Source organism: Panthera tigris, chromosome B4 (genome assembly GCF_018350195.1).
Source record: "Panthera tigris isolate Pti1 chromosome B4, P.tigris_Pti1_mat1.1, whole genome shotgun sequence".
In the NCBI taxonomy this organism is placed as follows: Eukaryota; Metazoa; Chordata; class Mammalia; order Carnivora; family Felidae; genus Panthera; species Panthera tigris.
Genome location: NC_056666.1, coordinates 33,848,835 through 33,868,536, shown reverse-complemented (window position 1 = coordinate 33,868,536; position 19,702 = coordinate 33,848,835). Strand labels below are relative to the sequence as shown.

The window sequence follows — 19,702 nt, the reverse complement described above, 5'->3', positions numbered from 1 at the left end:
TCTGGGAGCATTTCCTGGTTCCCTTTCCTGTGCTTCCACAGCACCCTATACTTACCCTCATCACAGCTCTTACCACACTACACTGAAATCATCTATTTGTGTGTCTGTCTCCCCAGCTACAGTAAGATTCCAGAGGGCAAGGAACACGTCTTACTCATCTCCCAACACCCAGACAGACAGTGGCACGGCAATCCCCAAACACTAAACATAACTCCCACCCAGTCAGGCTGGCCTTCTCACTGCCGTGAATGCATCCTGCTTACTCTCACTCCAAGCTTTGCTCACACCAGCACCTAGACAATCCTAACAGTGACCTGGGACACAGTCTATGGGCCCACGGGAGCCAGTGTGGACTAGGGTTCAAACCCCAGGCACCTCCCATGCACATGCTATGTGTCCTTGGACAAGATACTTATATCTCTGAGTCCTCCTCTATAAAGCAGGGATGATATAGTATCTCCTAACCTGCAGGGCTGACAATGCATGTAGAGCATCTAAACCAGTTCTTGGTATATAGTAAGTTCTCAAAAGGTAATACAATTGACCCTTGAACAATGGACGACTTAAGGTGCAGACCCCCATGCAGCTGGAAATCTGCGTATAACTTTTGACTCCCCACTAAGGGTCAACTGTTGACCACAAGCCTTCCTGATAACTTAAACAGTTGATTAACACATATTTCGTATGTATATCACCATGCACTATATTCTTATAATAAAGTAAGCCAAAGAAAATGTTATTTAAAAACCATAAGGAAAATACATTTATAGTACCATGTTGTACTTATCAAAAACAGCTTCGGGGCACCTGGGTGGCTCTGTTGGTTGAGCGACTGACTTCAGTTCAGGTCATGATCTCACAGTTTGTGAGCCCTTGTCGGGCTCTGTGCTGACAGCTCAGAGCCTGGAGCCTGCTTCTGATTCTGTGTCTCCCTCTCTCTCTGCCCCTCCCCCACTCATGCTTGGTTTCTCTGTCTCAGAAATAAACATGAAAAAAAAATAATTAAAAAAAAAGCCTCATATAAGTGGACCCACACAGTTCAAACCCGTGTTGTTCAAAGATCAAATGTAGTTACTATCCTTGTTTTCTCCAGACAGTAGAGTCACCTGTTTGTGCCACTTTGGTATTTCATTGCTTTCCTTTCCTCTTCACCCAATTGTTTTTTACATTCATATTGTATCTTCTGAAGCAGATGCATTAGTTATGAACAGGGTAAGGTCATATATTTCTATGAACCTGTTACCCCTGAACTACCCCTGATACCCAGTACAATGCAACATGTGGAGGAAGGGCCGAATAGATGAGAAATTAATGAACAAATTATTCCAGGAAGTCTACACAGTTGCTAACAAGAAAAAGAATGCAAAAGAAAAAAAAAAAAATGCAGAGCTAGGGATAAGGCTGAGAGTAATAAGGCAGAGAGCAGAAGTTGAAGGCAGGGGGCATTTGAGGATACTTTTATATTAAACATGGACCCACACATACTCTGTCCCCAGAAGAGGAGAAACCCAGTGTCTCAGTATTCTTCTCCAAGTTTCATAAGCAACAGTCAATAATAGTACTAGCTAACACTTAAGGTGCTCACTGGGTACCTGGCAGAATTTTGAATGCTTACGACTGTACAAAATAAACAGGATTGTTACACCATTGCACAGATGGTGCAATGAGGCCCAAGGAGGTTAAACAACACAAAGTCACACACCCTAGTAAACTGGCGCAGAACTGTCTAGTTCCAGTGTTCATGTTCCTAACCACTACACATTTTGGTGTTTCAAAAAAAATTTTTTTTAATGTTTATTTATTTTAGGGAGAGGGAGAGAGAGAGAGAGAGAGATGAGCAGGGGAGGGGCAGAGAGAGATGGAGACACTTCAGATGGAGAATCTGAAGCAGGCTTCAGGCTCTGCAATGTCAGCACAGAGCCCGACCCGGGACTCAAGCTCACGAATCATGAGATCACGACCTAAGCCAAAGTCAGACGCTCAACCGACTGAGCCACCCAGGTGCCCCCACATTTTGGTTTTTTAAATCTAATTTAGCTTCACTATTCACCAGCTGAGAGGTATCAATCAGGCAGGTCACCTCACATCACTGAGCCTCATGTTTCCCAACCTGTTAAGTGGGCACCATATACTTAACTGTTGTTAAGGATTAAAGGAGAGGGATGCCTGGGTGGCTCAGTCGGTTGAGCATCCGACTTCGGCTCAGGTCATGATCTCACAGCTTGTGGGTTCAAGCCCCATGTCGGGTTCTGTGCTGACAGCTCAGAGCCTGGAGCCTACTTCAGATTCTGTGTCTCCCTTTCTCTGCCCCTAACCCACCTGCATTCTGTCTCTGTCTCTCTCAAAAATAAATAAATATTTTTAAAAATTGCTTTTAAAGGATTAAAGGAGATAATGTCATAAGTGTATATATAAAGTAGACTCCTGCTATATTAGTTCCTTTCCCACCTGTCCCATACTTCAGCATAAGTAAGGCTTTTAGCCAACCCCCTTGGCCTGCTTCAGCCTACTAGCAGGGAACAATCTATATATGCTTCACTCTGGATTTTCTTGCCTTTCTACCTATGCCCAAACGTTTGGGCCTCATGAAAGCCAGCAAAAATAACCTGAGACAAGCATAAAAGGAAACTGTACATGGAGCCAAGTGAGGTACCACAGACAGAAATGGTCCAGATGAATCCTGGCACGCAAATGAATACTGCATGAGCAAAAGCTGGCCAGTTGGGCGTAACCAGGATGCACACTGACTGACAGTCATAACAGCAGCTGATTCTGCCTCCCACACCAACAAGCCTGGATGATAGGCCTGGGAGCCTGTAAAGACAGAGCCCAGTAACATCTGTGACTCTGAGGCTGCATGTATACCGGGGGAGGGAGAAAGCCAGGCAGGTAAGTGACATACAGTCATTTCCACCAATGGTGGAAGATCAGACTGCCTGAAAAAGTTGTATGTAGAAAAGTAAAATTTCAAAACCCTACAGAGGGAATTCTGTTGCAAAATTCCTTTGCTGTGATGAATTAAATTTAAAGCCAAGGAATACAGACACAGACTATTGTATTTTGGAGGTCAATCCAATTTCCATACATCAAGTTTGCTTAAAGCAAGAGATACCTTTAAGCAGATGAACCCTACTCTGGAGTCATTGGTCATGAACAGAAAGAACTTTTCATTAGCCGCACATGAAAGAGTCCTAAATGTTATTACCAAACTGAGTCAACTCAATTTCCAGGAGAGATAAGTAATTTCTACTTGAATGGAGCTGATTATAGTGATCCAAAGGTCTTATAAAAGATTAAAACACAAGCAAAAACTGTATGTAAGCCTAACAAGCAATATGAAGCCCTATTAGGCCTTTTCCACAATATATCAATTTCCAAGTATAGCATATGACAAAGAGATACTTAAGAAAGATGGAGGAGTAGGAGGGCTGGCAGATACCAACCACCACAAGGCTACCACTGGGTGCCCAGGTCACTATTGGCACAGTAATGTGGTCCTAGAGTTAGAAAGGAGTCATAGTGGCAACATGGTCTGATCTAATTCCCAAAACATTGGTAAAGCATCTCCATGCCCAGGACTGCTCCTTCCCCTACTAGAACACCTGGAAAGGGCACAGCCCAGCAGCATGCTCCTCTAGCAAGGGAGAACATATACATCCAAGCAAGTCACCAAATGACTACACAAGGACAAGCACACCAAACTCAACAGATCCACAGTAGTGACGGGCCTAACGGCAGCCTGCAGGAAAGGGAGGTGGCCCCAGCTGAGGGGCTGCAAAGAGATTCTCTGTTTGCTAAAACACAAACATTCCAGAAACAATAGCCACAGGGGGTAGGTAAATTTCAGAAATTCTCAACCTTATGTGCATGAAATTAACAAAACTGAATCAAAAAGAAATATTTTGTCAGTAAATATAAATTTTCTTACCACTCCATGTTCAGGGATCCTGGCCAGTTAAGTGACTTACCCCAACACACTATATAGTTTTCTGCATTTGTGTCTGCCTGCCCTGGAAATATGGTGACCTCTTGCTGGCAGACATTGTTTTAATACCTGGCACTTGCTTTATTATATAGTAGTTACTCAATAAATGCGTACTGAAACCAAGTCCCAGTGTGTAACCTAAAACTCTTAGGTTCTCAAACTTCTTGGTTCCCCAGCTCCCTTAAGGTGGTTGAGGTCCATGGACTTCTTTGTGCTCCACCAAGCTCACTGAAGCTAGATACACAGAGTGCAATAAATCCTAGGGGCTGTTGCCATCTCATGAACTTCTTTCTCCTGCCCAACACTGTCTTTTTCTTCCCCATTTTCTCTTCCTTTTGCTCCCTCAACATTTCACCCTATAATGAGGTGATTTAGAGTTATCCAGCCTCTACAACTTATTGGGTTTATGGACCTTACCCTCTCTGGAGCAGTTTCCTATCGTAAAATAGGAGTGACAGTACTTACCTTAAGACTTAAGAAATGATGTGTGCATATTAAAGCAGTTGGCACAGTGTATAGCCCATAGTAACACTCAGTAAATAACAGCTATTACTACATAATTGTCCACAGGACTCACTTGCCTAAAGATACTCAAAATGCCAAAGGCAGAAAGTTGATTTTTTTTCCCCTTCTTCTGCAAGTCTGGTTTTGAGAAAAACCTGTTTTGGAAACAAACTGACACATGTCCATGTCACTGGTCACACTATTTCCCTTTTCCTTTTTCACAGGGAAATAATGACTTTGATCAGTTATGACCAAACTGGGTAAAAGGTTCTGTTCCAAACATGGTTAGGACCCCAGACTAATTTATTTAAGTAAGTAAATGAAATTAAAATTATCCACTCCCCCTCCGTTGCTTGTGCTGTGCCTCTCAAAAATAAATAAATGTTAAAAAAGAATTAAAAAAAAAGGGGGGGGGGCACCTGGGTGGCTCAGTCGGTTGAGCGTCTGACTTCAGCTCAGGTCATGGTCTCCAGTTCATGAGTTTGAGCCCCATGTTGGGCTCTGTGCTAACAAACAGCTCAGAGCGTGGAGCCTGCTTCAGATTCTGTATCTCTCTCTCTCTCTCCCCCTCCCCTGCTCATGCTCTGCCTCTCTCTGTCTCTCAAAAATAAATAAAAGTTAAAAAAAAAATTTTTTTTTTAATCATCCATAAAGCTAGGGCAATGAGAGTGTTGCTTAAGTTCTAGGTCTTGGGAATAAGCAACCCATGCCAAGACAAAAGGTAGAGGAGGGAAAGGAAAGGGTTCCTCATCTTTTCTAGAAGTAGAGCTGTCATCAGCATTCTTTCCAGATCCCATGATCCAGCCCCTAAGTCCCTGAAGACTCTTATACTGTCCTAGGTATTCCTTCTTGGAAGCCCACCTGGGCCTGTGTTCTCTAAATGCTTCAAAATTACCTTCTCTGACTCTGCCCCAATTTTAAAGGAAGAAGCCAGTTAACCTAAATACATCTCTCCTGTAGCATTTCAGATCAGTAACTTAAAAGAACAGGGTTAAATGTGAAAATGAAGGGGAGGTTGGAAGAGAGGAAAGGTGACCCTCAGGATGGAGAAAACTTCTAGGTGCAAGTTTACTCAAGTCAGCGGCCCTTCACTGGTCCATGAGAGCACAAGTCTGAAACCAAATGCTTAAGTCTGAAGTCTGTCTCCACCACTTTCTAACTGAGACACTCAGTAAGTCGCTGCTCCCTGTGCCTTGGCTTCCTCGTGTACAAAGCAGGAATCATAACAGTACCTATCCTTCAAGGTTGCTGTGAGGACTGAATGAGTTCATCCATGTGGAGCCTGATACACAATTTGTCTCTCTGTCTGTGCTGCTACCACTGCTAATGTCATTATCATCATGATGCTACCTTCCTCACTTCTTTTCCTTTTCCACTCACAAACCCAACAATTCTCAATCACAAGGCAGCTCTGGTGGTAGAGGTGGTTGAAATGGGGGGAAGATGGGGAGGAGTGCAGTCGATTTTACAAGTCAGTGTTTTGTGGAAGCAGTCTGTGCTGAAGGTTTGTTGTAACCCAGAGGGGCTACAGCATCTAGGAGTAAGTACCGCCTACTCTTTTTTTTAAAAATATTTATTTAATTTTTGAAGAGAGACAGAGAGAGACAGAGAGAGACAGACAGAGTGTGAGCAGGGGAGGGTCAGAGAGAGAGGGAGACACAGAATCTGAGGCAGGCTCCAGGCTCCAAGCTGTCAGCATAGAGCCAGACATGGGGCTCACACTCACGAACCATGAGATCATGACCTGAAGTCAGCCACTTAACCGACTGAGCCACCCAGGTGCCCCAAGTTATTGGCTACTCTTAATGTTCCCTTTGGATTACTTAGCTCCTCCTGTCTTCCTAAGCTCCAACACTAACATAGGAAAGTCCTCCCCAAACTCAAGCCTCCTCCATACTTGAATCAACAGAAGAGAAGCGGGGCAGGAGAGAGGGCAAGGCTGGGACCAAAGTTTCACTTTGCCTTTCAGTTATTATTTATTTTAAAGTAGTAAGGAAGTCAATAAAAGCTACTAGTTAACCACCGGCTGTCTCTCTCCTTCCAGAGTTAACCAAACCATATTCTTCACTGGATATACAATATACAAAAAAAGGACAGACCTCTGTAGACCCATCTAATGCAGAAAGACGCCTTTCCTGGTTTTCATTCACATACCAAGACATGCTCGCTTCTCCCTGCTGTGACAGACACAGCAGGCCCTGCAAGAGGGATGCAGGGAGACATAGCTGTTCTTACCACAGAACTTAATACTCAGCAGAAGCTCCTGTCCTTCCGCCTCTCAGCAAGGTACAGACCAACAGTCCTACTTCTCCTCCCTTCTGTAATCTGATTACCACCGCTTTCCTTTTTTTGTAAATTGTGGCAATTTTCTCTCCTCTGGGAAATTCTGACTTGCCAATGACAAAAAGTCAATGAATTACAGGGTTTGGGGTGATAAGTTTCTCTGTCCTACCTCCCCAGTTTCTTGATGACTATAAACCTTCATAGCCAAGACAGCTAAAGCCCACACCAAGAAAACAAGTCATGTACTGCTGAGCCCACAGGGGTAGGGGTGTTCTATTCATTGATGTATCCCAAGCATCTTGGAGCCTGACACCCTCCACGATTCCACCCAATTCTACAGAATCAGAGCTGAATTCTGAAAAGTGGAACCAAAGATGGGGGGTGGGGTGGGGGAGGGGATAGAAGGAAGGGGAAGTCCACAAAGAGTTTAGGTAAAACTCCAAACAATATCCCCACCATTCCCACAACGTACTGTATTGTTTGAGGAAGCTAAAGACTGAAAAGGAATCAGATTTTCAACTTTGCCATCTAAAGTAGAAACTGAGAGCCTAATACTACACAGATTCTAGCCCAGTCCTGCTGTGCCTCCTGGTTTACAATTTCAACCCACAGCTTAAGTTAAAAAGCCTGGGTACTAAAGACATCCCCTGTGTTAGAATATCACAAATTTCCTGTCAACAAACCACCTTGATTCTCTCTTTTCCTATTCTCCCCTTTTGGCCTTAATAAATACTTCGTACTCTCCAAATATAGATGTTTTTTCAGCTCTGATTATGTTTTCTACAGTAATGACCCTCCACCTGGCTAGAGGAATATTTGTGGTACAAGAAAACTCCAGGATGTGAAAACTTTACTTCAGTGAAAAATAAAACCCCAGTACAATCACAGCTCATCAGGTCCCAGGCACCAGCAACAGGAATTAGGGACTCTGACGTCTGCTCCTTAGTCACCACTAAAGCATGGGAGTTAAGAGCACACACTATGAAATCAGACAGCCCAGGTCTGAGTGCCAGCCCTGCTTTCTGTCACTCCTTTGACCTAGGGTCTCATCAAACCCTAGTTCATTATCTATAAAACTGGGGGTAATAATAAGCCCTACCTTGTATACTGTTGTGAGGAATAAATGAGGTAATATACATAAAGTACCTAGCACAGACTCCCATACTTAAGCACTCAATAAGCATCAACTATCCGTAGCTGTCTAGCAAATCAGAAAAGCACAATGGTCTGTTATCTTTAAGTCCGTCAAGTTCCAAAAAAAAAAAAAAAAAAGTGGGGGTTTTTCCCTACAAAAGTATCAATTAAATGTAATATAAGAAGGAACACTAAATTCAAATCCAGTTCAGGCCCCACCTCACTTGCAACTGAGAGCAAATTATGTCACCTCCACTTTCTCATCTATAAAATGGGAATAATAAACTGTACTAAACTCTGAACATCTCAGAGACAAGAAAGAATCTATGAGATAAAAGGCAATGAAAAAGCTGGGGTTTGCCTAGGTGGCTCAGTTGGTTAAGCGTCCAACTTCGGCTCAGGTCATGATCTCATGAGTTCAAGCCCTGCATCGGGGTCTGTGCTGACAGCTCAGAGCCTGGAGCCTGCTTCATATTCTGTGTCTCCCTCGCTTTCTGCCCCTCCCCCACTCATGCTTGGTCTCTCTCCTTCAAAAATAAACAAACATTTAAAAAAAAAAAAAAGGCAACAAGGAAGCTTTTACTTCTACAAAGAAAAAATAAGTGAATCCAGAGTATGATTATTATTAAAATGTCACACCCAATATTATTGGACATAAATAAACCAGTGACATATCTTTCTCTTTCAAGAACATCAGGTTTGATAGCCTTTTAATCTGCTCACAATGAGCCTGCTAAAGCAGGAAGAAGTAAAAGGCTTCTTCTTATAAAGCCCACCAAATCTAAGACTGTGCCCCTGTCTGTTGGTCAAGCTTCAACCATCCTGGGCCATTTCTCAGGCACCAGTGTCAGGAGAAATTAGAAAAGGTTTTTAGTTCCACTTGACATGTTAAACCAACAACAACCAAAATCCTTATCTGCAGGATGACTGCTCAAAAGACCCAAGAAAGGGTCAATTCTGACCACCACTTTCTCTCTTATACTGAGTGGTTTAAAATGTAATATGTCAGCTGGGAAGAAGAACTCAATTTTTTCCTTGTTTGACTTTTACTTTTAGGTCCAGGCATTGAGTTTCATTTTTAACTTACTATAAAAATTGTGGTGTTAGAGTTAGAGGTTAAGGTGGGAAGGGAGGGTGGCTAATTTTCCTAACTTAAGAAGGAAGCGTGCAAAACTGCATCGGATTCATCAACCACATGTCTGTCTCCCAAACCCAAAGAGGGAAAAAAAAAATTTATCAACTTTTATTAATCATCTACTGTATGTGAGGCACTGAACTAAGTATATATATTATTCCAAAGCCCATTTTCTCTCCCACATCTACAAACACCATGAAGCAGTCCTCACTGAATGGGAACCATCCCAACTGGGGGTAAAAAATCACAGTCTGACAAACAAGTTCTAGACATTTCAAAGGTTAGTGTTGTGAACACACAAAGAAGTCTCGGATAGGAACAAGGACCCAGTTCCTAAAGATTCTTTGCAAGAGGAATACTCAAACTATGTTTTTCCACTAATTCTGGAATTAACTTGAAGCTATTTAATACACTATCCAAAAAGTTTAAGAATTTTTAAAAATGAAGCACAAGAACTCACTGTAGGGCTAAAACAACCTAAGCCAAATTACTGACCTGAGAGTACATTTAACAATCAAATACAGAATTTATAATATCCTCTTAAAGGATCTTCACAGATGTGCTCACAAGAGAAAGCAACCACAATGAATTGGCATCTGTACGGCCAGGTAATGAGAGGGCAAAGCCTTCCTGCTGGCAGCAGCAATTCAAAGTGAGATATCATTCTCACTATAAAACCCAACTCATTCTCACCCTTGGGGTACAAAGCCATCATCCTAAATGATTGTCTACATAGCAAACTGTCAGATGGGACCAAATACACACTGATGTTCCGATGTGTAAATGCCATTCTCTCCATCTACAACTCTCGAAAAAAGAAAAAAGTAATAAGCCTTAAAAAGGACACTTTTCACAACTGACCTCTGCATTAATGCACTTTATATTAACCATAATTAATGTCTGTGTTAAACACTAACGTTAAAAGAACATAATTGTGTTCTGTATTCTTGGAACGCTTTCCCTGAATTAAGACTCTGGAGAAAAATCAGCCAAAATATAGGGCTAATCCATGCCCCCTAATGGGATGAGGTAGAGGCCTTGCCTGAGGAGCCCAACAAACAATTGTGATGACTAGTTTACCATCCATGCCAGAACCTGCAAAGCTAAGGCTATCACCACGTCTGGCTTTCTGCTAACAGAAAGTGAGCCTCTGATCTGTGTATAGGGCTCCTTAGGGTGATTTTTAAACTAGCAATTTTCAGCGTACCACACAGACCTCCAATAACGCTATCACCTTGTAAGGCAGTTAGGCAAGGGGGGAGGGGGGGCGGTGGCTCATAGATAAGTGACGTATGTGGCTGCCATCATCTCAACCAGTCCAACACTACCATAAGAAAATAAAAGGGAAAAGCACTTCATGGTTCTCTCGTGGCCACCTGACCATAGCGACTCAGCAGCCCATACTCATCCCCCTGCTAGACTCCCGATCAAGGGTATCAGGACAAGATCTACCCTCGGGATGCGGGCACTTGCCCAGCCACGGTGCGACAGAGGAGCCCCATACCTCAGCTCCAGTGGAAAGCCAATGGCCCAGGGGCTGGGCTGGGGCGACAGGACAGTGCACACTCCATCCCTAAGCCTCCCGACACAGGTTAAGATAAGAGATCTTCGCCCCCGCCCCCAAAGCTTCCCCAGAAGACTCATTCCAAGCCACTCTCCCACTCACAAATCGCTGGAAGCCTCCCCCTTCCCCTGGCTTTCGCCAGTGCCAAGCTCCCCTGGAACTCTGGGGCCCGCGCGGCCGCACTTGACCGAACATCCAACTCCTGGAGGTCAAGGACAGGGGCCGGGAGGGCCGGGGAAGCGCGAGGAGGGGCTTCCTCGTCGGTCCGCCGCCCCGCTAGGGAAAGGGCTCCAAGGGGCCGCCAGAAGGAGGCGCCAAGCGCCCACGGCGGGTCCCGAGCCCTCCGGGCTGCCCAGGGAGGCAGGTCTTCAGCTACAGGTCGGGTCGCCGCGGTCGCCTGCTCTAGAGCCGCCCTCTGGGGGCCCCGGAAACCCTGCACTTGGGGCGCTGGTGGAATGAGGCCCCCACGGAACGGTTGGGGCCGGTCTGGGTCCCGAAGCCCGGTCCTCACCTCCGTCTCATGCTGGTGTGTCGTTCGGCGCCGGCGTCCCCTGGCCGGCCTGGGCCGCCGAGCCCCGCTCCGGGCCCGCAGCCCCGCAGTCCCGCAGCCCCAGCACGCCAGCCGCAGCGTCCGCACGGGGAACAGCAGCGGCAGCAGCTAAGGCAGCGGCGCCGCCGCTGGTGGCTGGGCGGGCACATGGGAGGGCGGGGGCTGCAGCCCTCGAGCCCTGACCATAGGGCCCCAGCCTCGGGGGCGACAGATCTAAGTGCGCCTCTAAAAATGGCACTTGGTTCCCATCCTTAGGGTTGCTGTTGCTACCTACAGGCTCAGACTTTGCCAGAATCTCATGGTTATATGCAGAAAGTGAAGAAATGAGCTGTCGCCACTCCCTTCCTCCTCTCTACTTCCCCGCATGGTCCATATGGTACATTCCTCAAAGCCAGGCCCAAGAGAGAGGGAGGATTTGATTGGTTGTGAATCTTGGAAGGGCGCAAGGAGCCACACAAAATGGCCAATGGAAAAGCACGGTGGGCATATCAAACCTGCCAGATGGGGAGAAGAGAGGATGCGTTTAAAGGGACCTTGTTTGTTGCCCTCAGAAGTCATGACAAAACAAAACCAGAATTTTTTTTACTAATCCTAGCCAGACCGGAAACAAAGAGATTAGGGGCTCCTCAAATGTTTGGGTTAGACAGCTAAAAGAAAATACGGAGAGAATTGAGCCAGACATGTGTGTGGCTTTGGGTAGGTTACTCCATCTCTCTGCCTCAATTTCCTCATCTAATACAATGACAATATTGGACTAGAAGTGATCTCTGATGGGCTTTCTCATATTTTGTGATCCTACAATCCTTTGCATGGGATTAGCAATATTTACATATATTCCTCAATATTCGCCATGCTCCACCGTCTTAAAGAACTTTGACCTTTTGGCACCAAATCCTTTATACAGACAGTATAAACCCATCTTTTATGAAGACAAATTCAATATACTTTGTCCCTTCTCTCTTAAAAGCATTCCTCTTATGTGTGGAGAGAACCCCATCTCCCTACTACCCCCAGTATCTCATAATTTCGGCTCTTGCAAGTCACTTCTTCTTCCTTCTCTCTTCATCCACAGCATCAAAGTTTCAATTAATAATTAATTCACCTGTTGAACTGTCCAGAATCCTTGCCAAAGCTTGCTAAAGTCTTCATCAGGGTTGCTGAAGTGCTATCTGAAGTCTCTGGCATGCCATTCAACTATACATGGCCAATTATGCTTTTGGTCATATTACATGTCAAATTCAAGACTTTGAAAACATCCCTTGGGGGCCTAGTCTGCTCTATTTTAGAGCTTTATACCGGCATCTAGGCCTATGTTTTGGCCACCAAACTTCAGACCAACTCCACCTTCATTTTTCAGAACTTTTTGACCTTCCATCATCTGCTCACCCTACATCCACTCAACCTTCTTCCACATTATATGAAGTATTTGGGATATTTTTCTTTTCTTTTCTTTTCTTTTTAATTTTTTAATGTTTATTTATGTTTGAGAGAGAGGGAGACAGAGTATGAGCAGGTGAGGGGTAGAGAGAGAGAGGGAGACACAGAATCGAAGCAGGCTCCAGGCTCTGAGCTGTCAGCACAGAGCCCGACGTGGGGCTCGAACCCACAAACTGTGAGATCATGACCTGAGCTGAAGTTGGACACTTAACCGACCAAGCCACCCAGGAGCCCCTGGGATATTTTTCTAATAAGCTCAACTCTACACCACCACCCCCCAACTCATCTTCCAATTATTTCTCCATGAAACTTTCCCAAGTTGATTAACAGAAGCTGCTAGCTTATAGAGCTCCTATTTCTATTCTGTGCTACCATAATCCTGAGTTTCTGCCCCAATATGCAATTTTTTTCTTTTCTTTTTAAATGGCATCATGGTTTTCTTTATTTTTTAACATTTATTCATATTTGAGAGAGAGAGGCAGAGTGCAAGTGGAGGAGGGGCAGAGAGAGAGATACACACAATCTGAATCATGTTCCAGGCTCTGAGCTGTCAGCACAGAGCCCACCCGGGGCTCGAACCCACGAACCACGAGATAATGACCTGAGCTTAAGTCTAATGCTTAACTGACTGAGCCACCCAGGCACCCCTCCAATGTGCAATATTTATTGACATAATTACCTCTCTCATTCATTTACAACAGCAGCTGCTTACATTCATTGAATGCTTACTATGTGCTAAGTACTGTTGGGAAGTGCTCTGCATGTATCATTTCATTTCATCATCACATCAAATCTATGAAGTGCTATTATAATTCCTGTTTTGTGGAGAGAAAGTGAGTCTTAGAGAAGCTGATTTGCCCAAGTGCACACAGTAGAGGTCTAACTGTAGTTTCTACCTTCACAACCCCACAACGCAATATTATCTCCTACTTCTTTTTCTTTTTAAGTTTATTTATGTATTTTGTCAGGGAAGGGCGTGAGTGGGGGAAAGGCAGAGAGGAGAGAGAAAATCCCACGCAGGCTCCGCACTTTCAGCACAGAGCCACAGAGCCTGACGTGAGGCTCGAACTCACGTACCCTGAAATCATGACTTGAGCTAAAATCAAGAGTTGGAGGCTTAACCGACTGAGCCACTCGGGTGTCCCCATCTCCTATTTCGTAAGAACCTACTGCATTCTATACAAGAGATAATGTTATACACTTATACCATTTTTTTTTACATTTCTATACCTATAAAATCATTTAAGGCTCAAAACAATCATGTCAGGTTAGAGGCAGTTTGTTTGCAGTGAGAAAGAAAACTACAGCTCAGAAAGCCTGACCAGTTTGGCTATGGTAACAAGGCTGGTAAGTAATGAAGTCTGGTTTTCCAAGTTGTCCATCTTTCCCATTGAAATCCCTGCTTCCTGAGTGAATACAATCTTTTCACATATAACACGTAGAAAACAATTTTAAGCAACACAGGAACAAATAACAGCAAACCCCACACCATGGAATCCAGGGAGAATGGTACCAGTGCTTACCATGGGCAGAAAATAAGTCAAGGAGGGCTTCTACAAAGAGTGAGAAGCACTATGTATTTCTTTCTACTGTCTTATTGTTTATATTTTGTCTCTGAGACTGCCTTTGACACATCTGGCAAATTCAATAGCAAATAGTAACAAAAACTGCCCCCCCCCCAAAACTGCCTAGAGCACCTGGAGATAGAACCAGCACCATGCCTATGAGGAAGGAATCTCTATGTGCAGGGCTGACAGATTCAGGGACGTTTCCAAATTGCTGTTTAGTAAAATATCCTGCTTCACTGACACTTGTAACATAGCCCTGAAAATAGAAGCTGGGCTAATGATTTCATTCTTTTTAAACTGCTGAAATCCTCACAGGGGAGGACACACTGGCAAAATGATGTGAGAGCCAGTAAACTTTTAATGTCAATCAAGAAGCTTGAGCATGGTAATTCTGAAGCCAATACTTGTGGTGCTCATTGCCTGGTCCAGAACTAGTCAGTCCAGTTAATTTTCACTCCCATTGTTCTCCTGACTTTTCTTATCTCCACAGAGCATTCAAATGCACTTATCTAAATGCTTTATTTATGCACTTTAACATTTAGTGGGCACCTACTATGAGCAAAGGACCATCAGATTGTTTGGGGTTATCCTGATGGATCATACATGAAGTTTATTAAGTGGAGAAGGTGATAAACAGCAGATCCACTTGGTGAGGAACGGATCAACCTGAACTCCTGAAAAAGTGTGTGATAGGATTCCATCCCCAGTCTAATTGCAAGCTCATGTTGGAAGGCCCATCCTCTAGAATAGGATGAGGACCACTGGGCTGAATTCTGGGCGAGGGCAGGGGTGGGAGAGATGGGCATATATATTGGGGAGGAAGGTGGAGAAATGTAGGGTACCCAGAAATAACTAGACATGTATAAAACAGTAGGGACAATAATATCAATCCATAATTTGGGCATTAGAAGAATTGTCTGTTCTGTCTTACTTTAGGAAACTATTTTTTTCTGATTTCAAAAGTAATACATGTTCATTGTTTAAAAAAATTTTAATACAGAAAAGTACAAAAAATTTAAAATTACCCATTACCCTTAACAGCATTTCACTTACTATTGTAACGTATTTTCCTATGTTTTCTTTGTGTATGTGTCTTCTTTTTTTGTATGTATCTTTTTTTTTAGTTTATTTATTTATTTTGGGAGAGGGAGAGAGAGAGAGAGAAAGCAAGTGGGGGAGAGGGGCAGCGAGAGAGGGAGAGGGAGAGATTCCCAAGAAGGGTCCACACTTAGCACAGAGCTGAATGTAGGGCTTGATCACACAGCCATGAGCTGAAATTAAGAGTTGGTCACTTAACAAACTGAGCCACCCAGGTGCCCCTGTATGTATCTTTTAAATAAAATTTGACCAAACTGTTCTGCAGTCTTTCTCCTTAACAATAGACTAGGAATTTTCCCATGCCAATAATTCTAATTCATGATTTTAAGTGGCTGCACTTTAAGGGGCTATACTTTAAGTTATTTAACCAAGATTTTACTTCCAGTCATTGATTATTTCCAATTTTTCATTATTATATGTAACTTCAAGGATTATTCATATATGTAAATGTTTATATATGTTTATGATTATTTTCTAGTATTTCTAGAAATAGAATTCCTTGGTCAAAAACATGCACTTTTTTTTATTTTTATTTTTTTATCTTTTAAAGTTTATTTATTTTGTTTATTTTGTTTTTTTTAATATATGAAATTTATTGTCAAATTGGTTTCCATACAACACCCAGTGCTCATCCCAAAAGATGCCCTCTTCAATGCCCATCACCTCCCCTCCCCTCCCTCTCACGCCCCATCAACCCTCAGTTTGTTCTCAGTTTTTAAGAGTCTCTTATGCTTTGGCTCTCTCCCACTCTAACCTCTTTTTTTTTTTCCTTCCTCTCCCCCATGGGTTTCTGTTAAGTTTCTCAGGATCCACATAAGAGTGAAAACATATGGTATCTGTCTTTCTCTGTATGGCTTATTTCACTTCGCATCACACTCTCCAGTTCCATCCACGTTGCCACAAAGGGCCAGATTTCATTCTTTCTCATTGCCACGTAGTACTCCATTGTGTATATAAACCACAATTTCTTTATCCATTCATCAGTTGATGGACATTTAGGCTCTTTCCACAATTTGGCTATTGTTGAGAGTGCTTCTATAAATATCGGGGTACAAGTGCTCCTGTGCATCAGTACTCCTGTATCCCTTGGGTAAATTCCTAGCAGTGCTACTGCTGGGTCATAGGGTAGGTCTATTTTTAATTTTTTGAGGAACCTCCACACTGTTTTCCAGGGCGGCTGCACCAGTTTGCATTCCCACCAACAGTGCAAGAGGGTTCCCGTTTCTCCACATCCTCTCCAGCATCTATAGTCTCCTGATTTGTTCATTTTGGCCACTCTGACTGGCGTGAGGTGATATCTGAATGTGGTTTTGATTTGTATTTCCCTGATGAGGAGCGATGTTGAGCATCTTTTCATGTGCCTGTTGGCCATCCGGATGTCTTCTTTAGAGAAGGGTCTATTTATGTTTTCTGCCCATTTCTTCACTGGATTATTTGTTTTTTGGGTGTGGAGTTTGGTGAGCTTTTTATAGATTTTGGATACTAGCCCTTTGTCCGATATGTCATTTGCAAATATCTTTTCCCATTCCGTTGGTTGCCTTTTAGTTTTGTTGATTGTTTCCTTTGCTGAGACATGCACATTTTTAAATGTTTCATTTATATCGCCAAATTGTTTCTCAGGAAGTTTACACCAGTTACTTTCTCACCAGCAAGGTATGTTGGGGCTATTTCTCTGAACCCTCAACAATCTGGGCATTTGTCTTCTTTTGTAATCCTTGTCAATTTGACAGATGAAAAACATCTCATTGTATAAATTATTATAGTGTGTATTTTTACCTACCAAGGTAATAAATATGCATTTTTCCTTTCAAGTGCCCTGGAATTAAACCACAAAATGAGTGTTTCCCTTTTCCTCATTCAACCATTCTTCTCCCAAATCCCTGAAAAACTATAGAAAAATCAGAGTAGAATCTGCCAAATGATCAATGCTCAGACAAACTCAGTATCATTTCACCTGAACCAATAAAAAAGGTAGTGGAACAGATGGCTCAAAATAACACATAAACCTATACATTATAACTTTGAAATGGGTAACAAATCCATGCATAGAAACTTTTTCAACTAAAACGGATACCAGTGACCCAAGTTATACTTACTACTGGCTAATATTAAAATCAGTTTGAGGGGCATCTGGGTGGCTTAGTTGGGTAAATGTCCAACTTAGGCTCAGGTCATGATCTCATGGTTTGTGGGTTTGAGCCCTGCATTGGGTTCTGGGCTGACAGCTTGGAGTCTGGAGCCTACTTCAGATTCTGTGTTTCCCTCTGTCTCTGCCCCTCCCCACTCCTCTCTCTCAAAAATAAACATTTAAAAATAACAATAAAATACAATCAATTTGAGTTTCTTCAACAATGCCCAATTCTGTGATGGGGACAAGTCCAAGATGGGCCAATCTGGCAGTCCATCCTCTATATTGAGTGGCTGACTAAGCCACTCAATATTACTTTCAGCTCTTGCTTAGCTTTCTTGTCCCTTGGCTTTATCTTTGTTTTGTGGTTGACCTTTACATGATCTCCTTTTCTCCAGCCATCAACAAGCCTAATATCCCATTGAAGAATTTACCCCTCCCCCATTCTCAGTGTAGTTTGCTGGTATTGATCACAACCCTTCTCTGGACTTGAAGTGGGATACAGATAGCTCTGGGAGCTGCTAGCAGCCATCTGGGGCCATGAGGTAGACCTGGCCTGCAAGAGGAACAAACCAGAAGGAGTGGAGTTGAGAAATGGAGAGAGGTAGAGCTGGACCTGGTCTCATCTGTGAGCCCTGAATCAAGTCTCATGGGAAGCCAGTTATATGAAACAGTAATTAAGCCCTATTTTTTAACTTAGATCAGGTCACCTTTCTCTCATGGCAAAGAAAAAAATGCTTACTGAAACACTGGCTGTGGATGGATTCTGTAGTTCAATAGGAACTCAGCCCAAGTACTACAAATATCACACCCATTACTGCCACTAGTTCAGTTCATCATGACCCCCAGAGGTGTTTAGCTTTAAGGCAGCTCCAGGGATATCCCAAGCTACATGTAGCCTAAAGTCTCCTAGGATTCCTTGGACAGGCTCAGAGGCCTATCTTCTCTATCTATAGGATAAGAGAATGAAGAGAGAGGAAGAGGATGATTTGATACAATTTTGATTCCTGGGCTACATGCATTGTCATATAGCCCTATGAAGACATGAGGATGTGAAAAGCTTGATGTCCTTGCTTCTCTCCTCTTCTACACCAAAGACTGGGTTGAAACAACAGTCTTTTGGAGAAAAGCCAAGGGGACCATGGACTGGGATGTCCCAGAGCTGGAAGACATCCTGGGTTCTGGGGTTTATCCCTAGGCTAACATTTCATAGTAGGTTACAAAAATAGATTTTTTAAACCTAACTAATTCTTGACTTGCAAGTTTCACCATCCCAGGAAAAATGAAGTTTAAATGCACCTTGAAAAGTTTGCAAATCTACTTTTGCATTAATTTTCCACAATACAATGTCAAAAAATTAAGAAGTGTTTGTCCCACGTCATTGGTATGTATGTTCTGTAATCAGAAATTCTAAGTATGAGCAAGCAAAAACCAAGACAGTCTATAGAAGAAATCTCTAGTCACCAGAGTTGCTGCAAAATAATATCTAGAATTACCACACTCTGTCATCACAATAGAGTTTCCTAGAATCATAATGTAACTTTGAAGAAGGCTTTTCCCTAATCCAACTCAGACCAAGTTCTTGAAAGTCTCTAGGAAGCACAGCAAATCTTGCTGTGTTTTACGTGTGGGAGTGTGTGTGTGTGCATACATATATGCATACCCTTGTGATTGGTTCCTTTTGCAGTGAGGAGGGACAGAAGCTGTCTTTCCAATTCTACCTTCCTTTGCTGCTCACAGTGCTCTTAAAAATAAAAACATCAGGGGCGCCTGGGTGGCTCAGTCGGTTAAGCGGCCGACTTCGGCTCAGGTCATGATCTCGCGGTCTGTGAGTTCGAGCCCCGCGTCGGGCTCTGTGCTGACAGCTCAGAGCCTGGAGCCTGTTTCAGATTCTGTGTCTCCCTCTCTCTGACCCTCCCCGTTCATGCTCTGTCTCTCTCTGTCTCAAAAATAAAAATAAACGTTAAAAAAAATTAAAAAAAAATAAATAAATAAAAATAAAAACATCAGCTTCAATATTCCATAAGGCATAGGTCAAGTTCAGTCCACTTGGGTTATATTTGAATAGGACTTATTTTACACAGCTCTGTTTTCAATTGTGAAAGAGAAAAAAATAAAAGGAATTGAGAAAAGAGAGAAGAGGGGAGAGAGCATATGATATTGCACATTTAGGAAGTGGAATAATGATAGAAGATGCACTGAGAAAGCCTCAGAATGGAACCAACAAGCTTGAAACTGCTGGTATACAAACTGGTATTTTTTAGATTTAAGAGAACACATGCAAATGGATCAGCTCTTTATTTTTACCTTATTTGA

The 19,702-nt window shown here is 43.1% G+C and overlaps 1 protein-coding gene across 1 annotated transcript in view; it reads right to left on the bottom strand.

Annotated features, from left to right (window-relative positions):
* The window catches only part of MICAL3 (microtubule associated monooxygenase, calponin and LIM domain containing 3), a 205,194-nt gene extending 193,982 nt beyond the window's left edge, over positions 1-11,212 (bottom strand). The window contains exon 1 of the mRNA XM_042991467.1: positions 11,117-11,212. The gene's annotated coding sequence lies outside the window, so the exon portion shown is untranslated. The remainder of the gene's footprint in view (positions 1-11,116) is intronic.
* Between the last annotated feature and the right edge of the window lie 8,490 nt (positions 11,213-19,702).